The sequence below is a fragment of the Rhagoletis pomonella genome, unplaced genomic scaffold (assembly GCF_013731165.1).
Source record: "Rhagoletis pomonella isolate Grant_MI unplaced genomic scaffold, Rhpom_1.0 Rhpom_scaffold_00007, whole genome shotgun sequence".
Taxonomy (NCBI): Eukaryota; Metazoa; Arthropoda; class Insecta; order Diptera; family Tephritidae; genus Rhagoletis; species Rhagoletis pomonella.
In genome coordinates this window covers 6,862,302-6,877,314 of record NW_023458561.1, presented here as the reverse complement: position 1 = coordinate 6,877,314, position 15,013 = coordinate 6,862,302, and positions in this window count along the sequence as shown.

The window sequence follows — 15,013 nt, the reverse complement described above, 5'->3', positions numbered from 1 at the left end:
GAGTACTCTTTACACGCATGCATGGAGTAGTCGCGATTTTTGCAGGGTACAGCCAGACATGCAAATGTGCTTTCAAATGCTCAACTTCAATCACATTTCGTAAAAACACGAGCAGTTATCGGGTAACAAACAATAAGCTGGCGCAGAGACACTAGTTGGTCCGCTACAGCATGACAGAGGAACACTTTTGTAAGTACTCCAATTTACCACAAATTGACTAAATGGTCCAACGATTTTTGCAGGGTCGGATGATGCCGAGTTTACATTAGCATTAACAGGCAAGGTAACTTGCTGCTTATTACCACTATCGTTTTCTGTTACGACCCTGCAAAAATTGCGACTACTCCATGCATGCGTGTAAAGAGTAATCCCTAAGGACAAAGGAGTACTCCAAAATTAACCACAATTCATATAAAAAATATGCTCCAATTAACATTGCGATGTCCTAGGGCAGGACCATATACTCCATCCCTGCATTACATGGGAGTAGCACAAAACTACTCCAACATATTAACAATGGCATTGTTGTTGTATTTTTTCGTTTGTATACGCTTTTGTTCTTCACTTCTCAAATGCTTTTTCGAAATTAATAAAAACCAAGACAAAAATTAAAAATTACATGTTGCCTCCACGGTATTCGAACCCGAACATGCTGGGAGCTAAGAACTAACAGCGAGCATCTCTACACGTTCAGCTACAGCCAAACATGCAAATGTCAAATGCTCAACTTCAATCAAATTTCGTTAAAACACGAGCAGTGATCGGATAACAAACAATAAGCTGGCGCAGAGACACGAGTTGGTCCGCTACAGCATGACAGAGGAGCACTTTTGTAAGTACTCCAATATACCACAAATAGACTACATGGTCCAACGATTTTTGCAGGGGATTGTTTTGTTTTTTTGCGACTCGGGCAAAGGCAGTTTACATTAGAATTATCAGCCAAAGTAGCTTGCTGCTTATTAACACTTTCATTTGCTGTTACCATTGTTTTTTTTTTTTTTGTGACTCGGATGAGGGAGAGTTTATATTAGCTTTCTCCATGATTCAATGCTACAAGGTTGGATAAATATTGACATTTGTGTCAATCGACTGCCTTGTAAGGTTGCATTTGGGAAGGAAAGAGAAAGCGGGTAACAATTTCATCCCCTTTTGTGAAAAGGTAGTAGGTAAAGTAGTCTGGTAGTGCTGAAATCCGTTTTTTGTAAAAAGATTGAATTAAATATATGTATAAAGCAGATTCTACTGATTTACACAATAGACTATGAAATATTTTTTTATGGTATATTAAACATGCCATATAGATATTAAAAATGAAATAAATGAATATTCACATAAAATTCTCACCAAAGAAAAATCCTATCTACAAATATTCCCAAATATTCAAAATAAACCATGGTTTCATTGAAATTCAAAGGGACTATATAAAGAAATATACAAATAGTAAAGATGCAATTGATATAATACATATAAATTAATCTTTTAAAAATTATTATATTTGTTGCATTTAAAGATTACATGTTCAATATATTAAATGGAATTACATTTGGTTTTTTTTTAATTTAAATTTTTTAGTAATGTTTTCTAAGATTTTCTCCAATTAGTCTTGCTAATAATTATACTGGTTTGTAATGCGATCAAGCATACAAATTTGCAACCCTACAAAAGTACCCAATATGAACCCGCCCTATTACAAATATAAATTTACGATATTGAAAATGCAACGCTGTTGTATTGAGCAATAGCAGCTAGGTTTAAGACTGAAATTGAAAAATAAATTGGCGTCACTCTGGAGCGCGGTTCTAAACCCGAAGGTTGTAAAAAATAGTAAGTTTCATTTTGATTGGTCAAGTGTGGGCCGTGTGCAGTAAGTCGGCTCCCGGAACGCAGGTAAAGGTCTGCTGCATATTACCGCAGCACTTAATGGAAAGTACCAGCGGCACCGTAGGCTGGCAACGCGGGAGCACCGCTACCGTGAAGGTAGCAAGGGCGGAGCGCCAGGGCTCCGCACATCTAACCGACAGCACCACTATCTTTAAGGTAGCAGCGGGGAGCGCTAGGGCTCCCAAGCGCGTAACGCAACAGGTTACATTTAAAAGTTAGATCTTCAATATCGTAATTTAGTTGTATTAAAAATCGCTGATAGTACTACGGAGTTTACAACTTTAACAGCAAAACGAAACTTAGTCCTTCATAGAACATTATTAATTCAGTGATAGTTGAAATCAGCATGAAGAGTTCTATCGAAGCACTTTTTTGGGTGTTCTATAGATCGACGGTTAATACTCTAGGATTTTTCCACTTATTAAAGCTTACATACAAAACACCAGTATATCGCACACCGTCTTCAAAAGAGTTAATCCCTGCACCAGCGAATGTGGACGGACACCCAAATGATCCTGACCTGCACAAGAAAATATATTTATTAATATTTGTACTTTCACATTTACTTGTAAGTAAGCAACGGCTGCACTTGACCAAAGTAGTTCCGAGTGGACTGCACCAGCCATACGTGGACGGACACACAGGGATCCCAGCATGCAAAACTTACTAGCAACGGCTGCACTTGTTGTAAAACGCTACTTTTTGAATACAAATTATGAACAACTCCGATACTCTGCAAAGAAATGTATAAATTATTGTTTCAATTCAAAATATTGCCATTATTTTTGATTTTTTAGCATACTTACTTGAATTTGCGCAATAAGAAAATGAATTTCGACGAAACAATCGATGAAAATATCGGCAGTGTTGCCTGTTGAACTTTTTATACGAATACAATATTTCTCCTTGTATTTTAGTAGTTGTTTCTATAAATCAAAAAAGAAAGCAACACAGGTTAAGGCAGAATGCGGGAGCGAGACAACTGCCAGGTTATTCAACCTTGTATTATTGAATCATAAGCTTTCTCAACCAAAACATTAGAGGGTGAAAACGACAATTAGGGCGATCATCCATGCATGCAAGAAAATCCACATCAGCCTGCACGACACCAACACATTTTAAGTGAAAATACTCGCGCACAAGCACGGCATATTTAATTTCGATTTTAGCAATTAATTTATTGCAATTACGAAATTATGAGTCAATGTCTCATTAAGTATAACTGAACATACTATCGAAATTTTGAAAAATAGGGGTAAAGCCACTGTTCTTATCATGTAACGGTAGTTTTCAGAAGTGTGAAAAACTATATTTAATACTTGCGCCGGGTATTTAATGTCCGGCTCCACCCGAACTTAGACTTTTTTACTTGTTATAAGTACAATTGTACCTAAAAACGTACATGAGGAAGTACATTAAACGAATTAAACTGAAATAATTTGCGTTAACTAGTCAACAGATTTCATGTTATTTTTATAAAGACATGTGCACTTATGTATATATGTATGTGAGTATTTAATGTACCTACTAATGAATTTGTTTTTGAAAATTGAAATTTCTGAATTTTGTTATAAGCACAAATTTAAACTTGTGTAATCCTACCAGTTGAAATGCATACATATTACTTCAATGCATATGTATATTAGGTTGCTAATTTTTGGAAATTTCAAGACCCTACCCCTTAGTTTTATTGGTTTTTATGAGAAATATTATTGCCCATTATTATAGATTTTTTAAAGGCCATTTAAAGGTCGCGACCTGTCGATTTAGTTCAGAAAATACGATTTTGTAGATTTATGAGTTTTTGAATGACTATTTTTGATTCGATTTCAAAGATCGAATATGATCTGAGAAGAGGATATATAGTATAGGCCTTTAAAATGGTATACAATAATCTATTGTTGGAGTTGGATTGTTGGGATTTTTTATCGGGTAAAATAAAAAAAACATATATTTCTCTTAATTTTTTAAATTTTGACCATCGATAATTTCCACAATTTCAAATATGTAGTACTATCCAAAACTAGATCTATTTTTAAATAAACTGCATAAACTGTGTCGAAGTTAGGTGACTTTTCTTAAATACGGCCTTGAATTTATATTGTTTACTAGCCAATGCCCGCTTACTTCGCGGCGCCTAATAAGAGCTTTATGTTGGCCAATGCAAAAGAGCGTTTAAAAACAAAATTAGTCTGTAAAGTCAAAATTTTTGATTTAAGTTGAAACGACTAAGGTGCAGTATCCTTCTCACACATAGGCCAATAATAGTAACGCTGTGATACCATATGGAATACCTATCCCTTTTGGTGTCATGAGCTTTATCAATGGTCTTATTTCCACCTGTGAGATCTCTGCCAAGCATGCGTAATCTTTTTGTATGATCTTGCAACTACAACATTGGTGCCAATAAAAGTTCTTATAGGGAAACCCAAGAGCACAGAAGTGAGTTTTCTGTTAAAGGAGGGCCAAGAATCCTCGCTGTCCTATAGGATGAAAAGTTATCCGGTTATCGGCTGCAGCGCCATCCATTGGGTTCATTTTCTGTAAAACCATTGCTTACCATAAAATGAATACGTGTTATGAATTTCAACCTCAACTCCAGCGGCACTAATCGGATAAATTTTTATCAAAAGAATTTTCCATCATACAGGTACATAGCTCACATTTAAAATTTGAACGAAATCGGTTAATAAATACGATTTTTATACCCGAGCGCACTTGTGCACAAGGGTATATTAATTTTGTTCACATAACGGTTGTTTGTAACAGCCAAAACGAATCGAGATAGATATAGACAAATGTATACATAAATGATCAGGATGAAAAAAGAAATCGATTAAGCCATGTCTGTCTGTCCGTCCGTCCGTCCGTCTGTCCGTCTGTCCGTCTGTCCGTGTACACGATAACTCGAGCAAAAATTGAGATATCTCAACGAAATTTGGTATGTAGGTTTCCCTTAATCCAAGGTAGGTTGGTATTGAAAATGGGCGAAATCGGACTTTAACCACGCCCACTTCCCATATAACGGTAATTTCCAGAAATACGAAAACTGCGATATTTTAGAAACTACTCAAGATAATTCACTCAAAATTGATATTTACAATAATTTTTAGACGAAAAATAAGAATATTATAAATTTTTGGAAAATGGGCGTAGCCACGCCCACTTATGGTTACATGTGTATATCTTGGTAACCGCTGTACCAATTTCTTCCAAACTTGGCACAGTTGTTGGCCTTTGCATAACATACCAAATGGGCGAAAATTTTTAAAATCGTTCAATAACCACGCCTACTTCCCATATAACGGTAATTTTCAGAAATACGAAAACTGCGATATTTGAGTAACTACTGGAGGTTATTCACTCAAAATTGATATTTATAATAGGTTTTAGACAAAAAATAAGAATATTATAAATTTTTGGAAAATGGGCGTAGCCACGCCCACTTATGGTTACATGTGTATATCTTGGTAACCGCTGCACCAATTTCTTCCAAACTTGGCACAGTTGTTGGCCTTGGTACAGCATAAAAAATCGCCGAAACTTTTTAAAATCGGACAATAACCACGCCCACATCCCATATAACGGTAATTTAGAGAAATACAAAATCTTCGATAAATCATTAAATATTGAAGCTAATTTATTCAAAATTGATGCTTGCAACAACTCTTTACCAAGAAATACGTTTATGGTAAAATTTTGGAAAATGGGTGTGGCACCGCCCACTTATGATCACATATAAGTATATCGGTAACCGTTCTACCAATTTGTACCAAACTCGGTATGGTTATTGCACTTGCCACGTGTAAGCAAAACGTTGAAAATTATTGAAATCGGACTAAAATAACGGCCGATTCTCATATAACGGTAAATTTAAGAAATGCTTGAAACTTCAATATTTCGAAATTGAAGGACGCTAATTTACTCAAAATTGATACACCTCGGCTTACCATCTAGCGGAAGGTTTCGGAAGGGTGAAAAAACATATATTTAACACTTGCGCCGGGTATTTAATGTTCGGCTCCGCCCGAACTTAGACTTTCTTACTTGTTATAAATAACTCTACTCCAGCACCACCTAGCGAGTTTTCTAGTAGCATGTAATTGGACCATATATGTATGTAAGATAACCTCCGACAATCTGACGGAACTCTATTCAGTAGTTTTTGAATTTAGTCCGAACAACGAAAACGGCTATCATTTTATGCAAATAGGTATGTAGATAGGACAGTTTATAGCGAAACTCGTAAAAGCAAAGCTCCATTCTTTGTTGAAAATTAGAAAAAAAATTCTTCAAAATTTTACCTTACTGAAAATTAAAGACAAAGTTACAATAGTTCAATGGGATTGGAAATCTAGGAGAAAATGGTTCCCAATCGTATGATACTTGCGCGTTTACGTAAATGTAGTTCCAGAGATAAGCTATATGAGAAGTTCAGTATGTATGGGAGGAAGGAGCCACGCCCCTTTCCCAATGCATTTGCAATATATGCATCAGTGCTAAGTTTCAGTTCCCAGCGTAATTGGTTTTAGAGATATATTGGTTTTTTACAGCCCGATTCTGTGTACTTGATAAATTTAAAATCTTTATAATTTGTCAATTTTTTATTATTTATAAAGAATTGGTATTCTAGCACAGAAATCAAAAGCTCTTTTCTTGATAAATTATCAAGATTGAAAATGCTATTGACAAATTGAAATTTCATGTGAAATGTATAACTTTTGTATCTTAATAAATTTGTTTCTAACAATTAAATACTCCATGTGCCGGCATTTGAGCCTGCGACACACGGAATTATAGTCGACATCTCTACCTACTCGGCTACGGCAGTCAAAAGCTTTTTCGCTTTTAAATTCATATTTTTCATATGTGACAATGAAATCAGTTGCACTCATGTGGAAATCAGTTCCACTAATGTGGAAATCGTAGAGCTTTTGTTTTATAAATATTGACACAGAATGCGAACGAAGCTTTTGCTTGATACAAATCTTGATGAAATTTCTTTACAAAAAATTTATCAAGAAAACATAGAATTGGGCGGTTAGTCTGTATAAGAATTTTAAGAATATCCCGAGCTACATACCGAGTAAATTTTTGGTCAGAATATTTATTTTCAAGATGTTGCCAAATATGAACCAAGTGGTGCAGCCGTTTAGTAGTTTAGTGAAATACATTGTAAAGAAAACTGTATGAAATTGTAAAACGTGACGTCTCAGATTTCTTAATTTTTTGGCAGCAACAACGAAAAGTTTTAATTTTTTTTTAGCGAAAAACCTTCCACACAGAAAAAAAAAGTTTGTGGTTATATCAAGGCGAAATTTTGAGAACGGTCCGTTGCTAACTCTAAATATAAACTACGACACACTGGAAAAAGTTAATACGTTCAAATACCTAGGAATAATGATCGACGATAAACTAAAACAAAAAAAAAAATGGATTCTATATTTTCAATTAGAGATCTAGCAATATGTACATCGGTGAAAACTGCATTTAACTCCATACATTAGCTTTTGCGTGATGCGCTTACAAACATACAGACAAACATACCAAAATTTTATATTTGGTTTCTGTTGATCTAATAAACCCCCTATTAATTTTTCTTTAACATATTCTCAAATACTCTCGTTTGATTCCCATTTGGCAACACTTAGTTTATATTATAAATTTAACTGAATTAAAGTTTTCAAACCCGCTTCAAGAATATTTCATTTATTTTACAAATTTTAATGAATACAATTTTTCAATCAGTTGGCAAATCCCCTAAAAATATTTTAGCATTAAAATTTCCTAGCCTCTTTAGTTTGATGCCAATATTGCAATATTTTATTTATGCTATCAATTAAATTAAATTAAAGTTTTCAAATAGGTGGCAACCTTCCCCAAAAATATTTTCAGCTGTAAGCCTTTGTAAATTTCTTTCTTTTGACAGCCATATTGCAGTATTCACTTTACCGTATCAACTGACCTAAACTGAAATTTTAAACACAGGTGGCAACTCTCTAATTTCTTCTTCTAAACTTCTTATATTGGAAGCTAGATCTCTAGCAATACATCGGTGAAAACTCTGCATTCAATTCCATGTTTTCGACTGATGTGCGTACAGTCAGATATTCAAAAATTCTAAAAATTGTTTCTTTGGCTTCGGTAGCTTAAATAAAAACCCACCATATTAATTTTTCTTTAATATCTATAAGGTACAGCCATCGACCTGTTACAATTTTATTATATGTATAGATGTAGATATAGATTTCATTTATTTTATCAATTTAATACAATAAAATTTTTCAAACAGGTGGCAGCCCTCCCTAAAAATATTTTCGGCATTATAATTTCCTAACCCCTTTCAGTTTTATACCCATATTGCAATATTCAATTTATCTTATAAATTAAATTAAATGTACATTTTCAAACAGGTGGCAACTCTAAAAAAATATTTCTGTCTGTAAGCCTTCTTCATTCTCTTTCTTTTGACGCCCATATTGCAATATTCGTTTTTTCTTATCAATTTACTTAAACTCCAATTTTCAAACAGGTGGCAACTCTCTATTTTTTTTCTTCCTAAATTTTAATTTAGACCTCTAGCAATACATCGGTGAAAACTGCATTCAAATCCATGCATTCGTTTTCGAGTGATGCGCGAACAAACATACAGACAGACAGACAGACAGACAGACAGACAGACAGACAGACAGACAAAAATTCTAAAAATGGTTGATTTGGGTTCTGGTGCTCTAAAAAAGACCCTCCACATTAATTTTTCTTTAATATCTATAATGTACAGACATCGACCTGTTACAATTTTATTATATGTATAGATGTACAGCCCTTTCAGATCTTTTAGCAGTGTGTTCATTAATATTTATTCAAAATTGACATATATGTATGTACAATAGCTCTTTAGCAAAGAAGTGGTTTTTCAAGAAATTTTAGGAAAATGGGGGTGGAGCCGTCCACTTATATGATATATGCGATATATGCGTATCTCAAAAACTAAACGACCGATCTGGACCAATTTTGGTATACACATTGTGCTTAGCCTCATTAAGTTCCACCTTGAATCTTTTTAAAATCGGACGAAACCTACTCCTAAAATATAGCTAGCTTTGAGTTTTTTGAAATTACCGTTACTTTTGTGGAGCCCGTGGTTTTTCTCCCATTTCAAAAGTTTTCAATATGACGCTTAAAAAGCCTAGGCGAAATGTGTATACCAAATTTGGTTGAGATCGCTCAAGTAGTTTTTGAGATACACATATATGATATAAGTGGGCGGTGCCATTCCCATTTTCCTACCATTTCCTGAAAAACCACTTTTTTGCTAAAGAGCGATTGTATATTCTTCTTCTTCTTAATTGGCGCTGTAACCGCCTAAGCGATTTTGGCCGAGTCCAAAACAGCACGCCAGTCATTTCTCTTCTGTGCTAACTGACGCCAATTGGAAATGCCAAGTGAAGCCAAGTCCTTCTCCACCTGGTCTTTCCAACGCAGAGGAGGCCTTCCTCTTCCTCTGTTACCAGCATCGCGGCCCGCGTTGAATATTTTCAGAGCAGGAGCGTTTCTGTCCATTCGAACGACATGGCCAAGCCAGCGGAGCCGCTGAATTTTAATTCGCTGCCTACCTATGTCTATATCGTTGTAAAACTCATACAGCTCATCGAAAAATCGTCTGCGATATTCGCCATCACCAACGCGTAAAGGTACGTAAATCTTTCGCAGAATCTTTCTCTCGAAATGTGATTTTTGTACGACGAGAGAGGACTTTACTTCTCAATTGCCTACTCAGCCCAAAGTAGCACTTGTTGGCAAGAGTGATTCTCCGTTGGATTTCAAGGCTGACATTATTATTGGTGTTAATGCTGGTTCCCAAATAAACGAAGTCGTCTACTTTTTCAAACTTGTAACTGTCAACAGTGACGTGGGTGCCAAGACGCGTATGCTCTGACTGTTTGTGTGATGACAGGAGATACTTCGGTTTGTCCTCGTTCACCACCAGACCCATTCGCTTTGCTTCTCTATCCAATCCCGAGAAGGCAGAACAGACGTAGCCCTTGTTTTTACCGATAATATCGATGTCGTCGGCATACGCCAGCAATTGTATGCTCTTATAAGGTATTGTGCCTGAGCGGTTCAGTTCTGCGGCTCTTATTATCTTCTCCAACATCAGATTAAAGAAATCACACGAAAGGGAGTCCCCTTGTCTGAAACCTCGTTTGGTATCAAACGGCTCGGAGAGGTCCTTCCCTATTCTGACGAAGCTGGTGGTATTGCTCAACGTCATTTTACACAGCCGTATTAGTTTCGCGGGGATACCAAATTCAGACATCGCGGCATAAACGCAACTTCTCTTCGTGCTGTCGAAAGCGGCTTTGAAATCGACAAATAGATGGTGTGTGTCGATCCTATTCTCGCGGGTCTTTTCCAAGATTTGGCGTATTGTGAATACCTGATCTATGGTGGATTTTCCAGGCCTAAAGCCACACTGATAAGGTCCAATCAGCTCGTTGACGGTGGGCTTCAGTCTTTCGCACAATACGCTCGATAAGACCTTGTAACCTATGCTTAGAAGGCTGATTCCGCGGTAGTGGGCGCGTATGGCGGAGTCGCCTTTCTTGTGGATTGGGCAGAGCACACTCAAATTCCAGTCGTCGGGCATGCGTTCATCTGACCATATTCTGCATACGAGCTGATGCATGCACCTCATCAGCTCCTCGCCGCCGTACTTGAATAGCTCGGCTGGCAGGCCGTCAGCTCCAGCAGCTTTGTTGTTTTTCAGCCGCGTAATCGCTATTCGTACCTCGTCATAGTCAGGCGGTGGGACAGCTACTCCATCATCATCGACTGGGGACTCGGGTTCGTCTTCTTCACTACTTTCAGCGCTGCTACCATTCAGTAGTTTTCCCTCCACAATTTAAGTATATTCTGGACATCGGCCACTAGGTCGCCATTGTTGTTCTTACAGGAGTTCGCTCCGGTCTTGAAACCTTCCGTAAGTCGCCTAACCCTCTGGTAGAATTTTCGGGCGTTCTTCCTGTCGGCCAGCATCTCAAGCTCTTCGCACTCACGTATTTCGGCCTCTCTCTTCTTATTGCGGCAAATACGTCTCGCGTCCTTCTTCAGTTCCCTATAACGGTCCCACATGGCTCGTGTTGCGCCCGATCGCAGCGTGGCCGTGTAGGCGGCATCTTTTTCCTCTGCGGCTTCATGACATTCCTCATCGTACCAGTCGTTCTTTCGGGCTCGCTGAAATCCAACTACTTCTTCGGCGGCGGTACTTAATGATCGGGTGTTGTTGAGTTGTTGAAGAGTGCTCTCAGAGAGCAGGTGTGTGAGTCGAGTGGCGAATAAATTGGCCGTCTGTTGTGATTGCAGCTTTTCGACGTTAAGCTTTCCTTGATTTGTTGGGCGCACATTTTTTGCTGCACAGAGGCGGATGCGTATCTTGGCTACAACAAGATAGTGGTCCGAGTCGATGTTTGGCGCTCGGAGTGTACGTACGTCCAGATCGCTTGAAGCATGCCTTCCGTCTATCACAACATGATTGGTTTCTCGTTTTTCGATCTGGAGACAACCATGTAGCTTGGTGGATGTTCTTATGCTGAAACCTAGTACTATATATTACCATATTTCGGGCCCCGGCGAAGTCGATCAGCCTCAGTCCGTTATCGGACGTTCCGTCGTGGAGGCTGAATTTTCCGACAGTGGCGCCAAAGATCCCTTCTTTGCCCACCTTGGCATTAAAATCGCCAAGCACGATTTTGACATCGTGTCGGGGGCAGCGCTCATATGTACGTTCTAAGCGCTCCAAGCGCATGGGCGCAGATGAGCGAGATGTTGAAGAATCTAGCTTTGATGCGGATTGTGGCTAGACGTTCGTCCACCGGGGTGAACGCCAGTACTCGGCGACGGAGTCTCTCTCCTACCACGAATCCAACACCGAATTTGCGCTCCTTTACGTGGCAACTGTAGTAGACGTCGCAAGGCTTCACGCTTAATTTTCCTTGCCCCGTCCATCGCATTTCTTGGATGGCGGTGATGTCAGCCTTTGTCTTCCCGAGGACATCAACCAGCCGGGCAGAATCACCTTCCCCACTAAGGGTCCGGATATTCCAGGTGCATACCCTTAAATCATAGTCCTTTATACGTTTGCCGTGGTCGTCATCAGAAAAAGGGGGTCTCATCCGAGGCTGTTTTTTTCTTTTCATTCGGCGGGGTTTTAACGTGGCGGAACCCAAACCCAGCGCACGCGAAGTTTTACGCCTTCTCACTTTAGCTCGCTCCCAAACGGGTGTTTGGTTGCTACCCAGAGGATACGTTGTGAGCTGCGATTTGAACCGTACGCACAAGAATCGCTTCTGGCCACTCCCAGGTGAATGGCAGTCAAAAGTTTTCCACTTCTGCGCACGGAACCATCCTCCGATTGTATATATCAATTTTTAATAAATATTGATGAATTCCTTAGCGACACTGCTCAAAAAATCTGAAAATTCCGGTACATAAACAATATAAATTCAAGGTCGTATTTAAGAAAAGTCGCCTAACTTCAACAATTTTTATGCGATTGCAATAAATGAGCTATCAGTTTATTTAAAAATATATTTAATTTTAGATTGTACCACATATTGAAATCGTGGAAATTATTGATGGTCAAAATTTAAAAAATTAAGAGAAATACGGGTTTTTTATTTTACCCGATAAAAAATCCTAACAAGCCAAGTCCGACAATAGATTATTAGCAGGCATGTTCTGCAAATCGTACGATTTCAAATCGGTGCGACTTACAAAATCTATTTCGGAGGATTTATAACAAAGAGTGAACAAATTTGGCACTAAATCGATGGATAAATATAACGTAAACGATGTGTTTCCAGCAGTTTCCATTTGAAATATTTATTACTTTGAATATCTACAAATATACAACAATACTTTGCAAACCGCACCGATTTGAGATCGTACGATTTGCAGAACATGCCTGTATATTCCTTTTTAAAGGCCTATGTATCCTCTTCTCAGATCATATTCGGTCTTTGAAATCGAATGAAAAATAGTCAACTCAAACTCAAACTCATAAATCTACAAAATCGTATTTTCTGGTCGAAATCGACAGGTCGCGACCTGTAAATGACCTTTAAAGATCTGTAAAAAAAGCAATAATATTTGTCATAAAAACTAATAAAATTAGGGGGTAGGGTCTTGAAATTTCCAAAAAAAAAACATTTTCGATTGGCGCCCTAATGTATATGTAATACCAACCACAGAATTAATAAAATTTTGTAATTTATTGAATGAAATTAGCTGGTTTTTAACTATACTTTTCTACGTACATGTGCATGTGTGGACAGCTATGGCCAAAATAATAGAAACATGACATTTCGGCCAGTTTTTACTATTTTTCTTTTGTTTGTTTAAAGTTAATCAGTTCTTAATAAAAGTATATAAAAAGTTCCTTTTATATAATACTTTTATAAAAAATGCTATACTTTTACAAAAAAATTAATGAACTTTAAACAAACAACAGAAAAATAGTCAAAATCTCGTGTTTCTATTATTTCGGCCATAGGTGTATTATATAAGCTGAAAGAAGCGACGCGTCGCACAGTGTAAGATTTTACCCATCTAGCTGCTTTTAATTCTGTAACTCGAAAACTATTGAAGATAGATTAATGAAATTTTTCACAAGGTATGTTATAAGATAGGCGAAGCTTTTTACAAAAAATTGGTCATTTAGAGTTACTGCCACGCCACCCTATTATATAACTGCAATTTTTAAAACGGCAAAAACTGAAATATTTAAGAAACTACAAAGGCTAAAATGCCCAAAATTGATATTTCGAATTTCCCTATAACAATGAATTATAAACTGACAAAAATGGACTTAAAAATAAATATTTTTTTTAATTATGTGCGTGGAAAATATCGATAAAAAATCAAGTTGGGTCAACGAAATTCTGTTATAAGTTCAATATTTCTTGCTCTATTTACAAAAGTGGGATACTATTGGAAAGGTTATGAATTAGGCTTTCTCTATTCAAAGCGGAAATACAAGAATTTGTCTCGGCCGAGATGAAATTCAAATAAATTACTCGAAGAAAATGAAATTCCTAGTAGGCCTGAAAAATGAAAATTTCATTAAACCTGCACTTTCCAGAAGCTAAAATTGTGTTGTTTAAAGTCAAAGAGGAGTGGTAAATAAACTGAGATACAAACTTTATCGAATAGTGGCGGATAACGAGTTTGCGGGTATAATGAAATTAATAAATTGCTAAAACTAAATCTAAATTAACATCGTTTTACTTTAACATGAAATACTCTGTCCTAATTTACTAAAATCCCAAAACTTGATAGTCATTAAAAAGAACATACCTAAAAAAATAAGACCGAAATGGTATTTTAGCAATTGTTGCATAAATCACATAACGCCAATAAATTAAACATTGAGATTCAGTCTCAAATATACAATTTTAGATAATACTGTCGGTAATCTTCCAAATCGAATCCCGTCCCGCCCTACACTTTGGTTTATATTTTGTAATTGTTATTGTTTCGTCTTTAGCAGGCACTTCTAAAAACATTTTTGACGTTATTTTGAAATTTGGCGACATGAAATAATGTAATTAATATTTTCTAGAATGTGGAAATAATACACTGTGCGTCGTTAATCTACTTCGTTTCCTTATAGATTTCTCTTTTTGTGAATAAAATAATAAAAAAATCTAAATAAAAAAGTAATTCATAAAACAAATAATAGAAGATAAATTTTTAAATTATTATTATGAAAAAAAATTTCAATTAGAAAATTTAATTAATCTATTATATACATTTTGACCACCTAAAAATTCTTCTGCACCAAGGTCTGAATTAGGGTTACATTTTATTTTCGTACTTGATGCACTTATCTATTAATAGCTTGACTATTTTCCATCTGATTTTAAAAATCGAACAAGTTTTAAAAAGAGGGTTTATAGAGCTTTAAAACCATGTATAACAATATATTGTTAGACTAAGCTTGTTGGGAGTTCTCATCGGTTAAATTTTAATGAGCCCATCTTTTTTTTTTTTTTTTTTTTTTTTTTTTTTTTTTTTTTTTTAAGATACGCAGGGATTAATCCAAGAGAACAGCAGTGCCCAAGGCAGC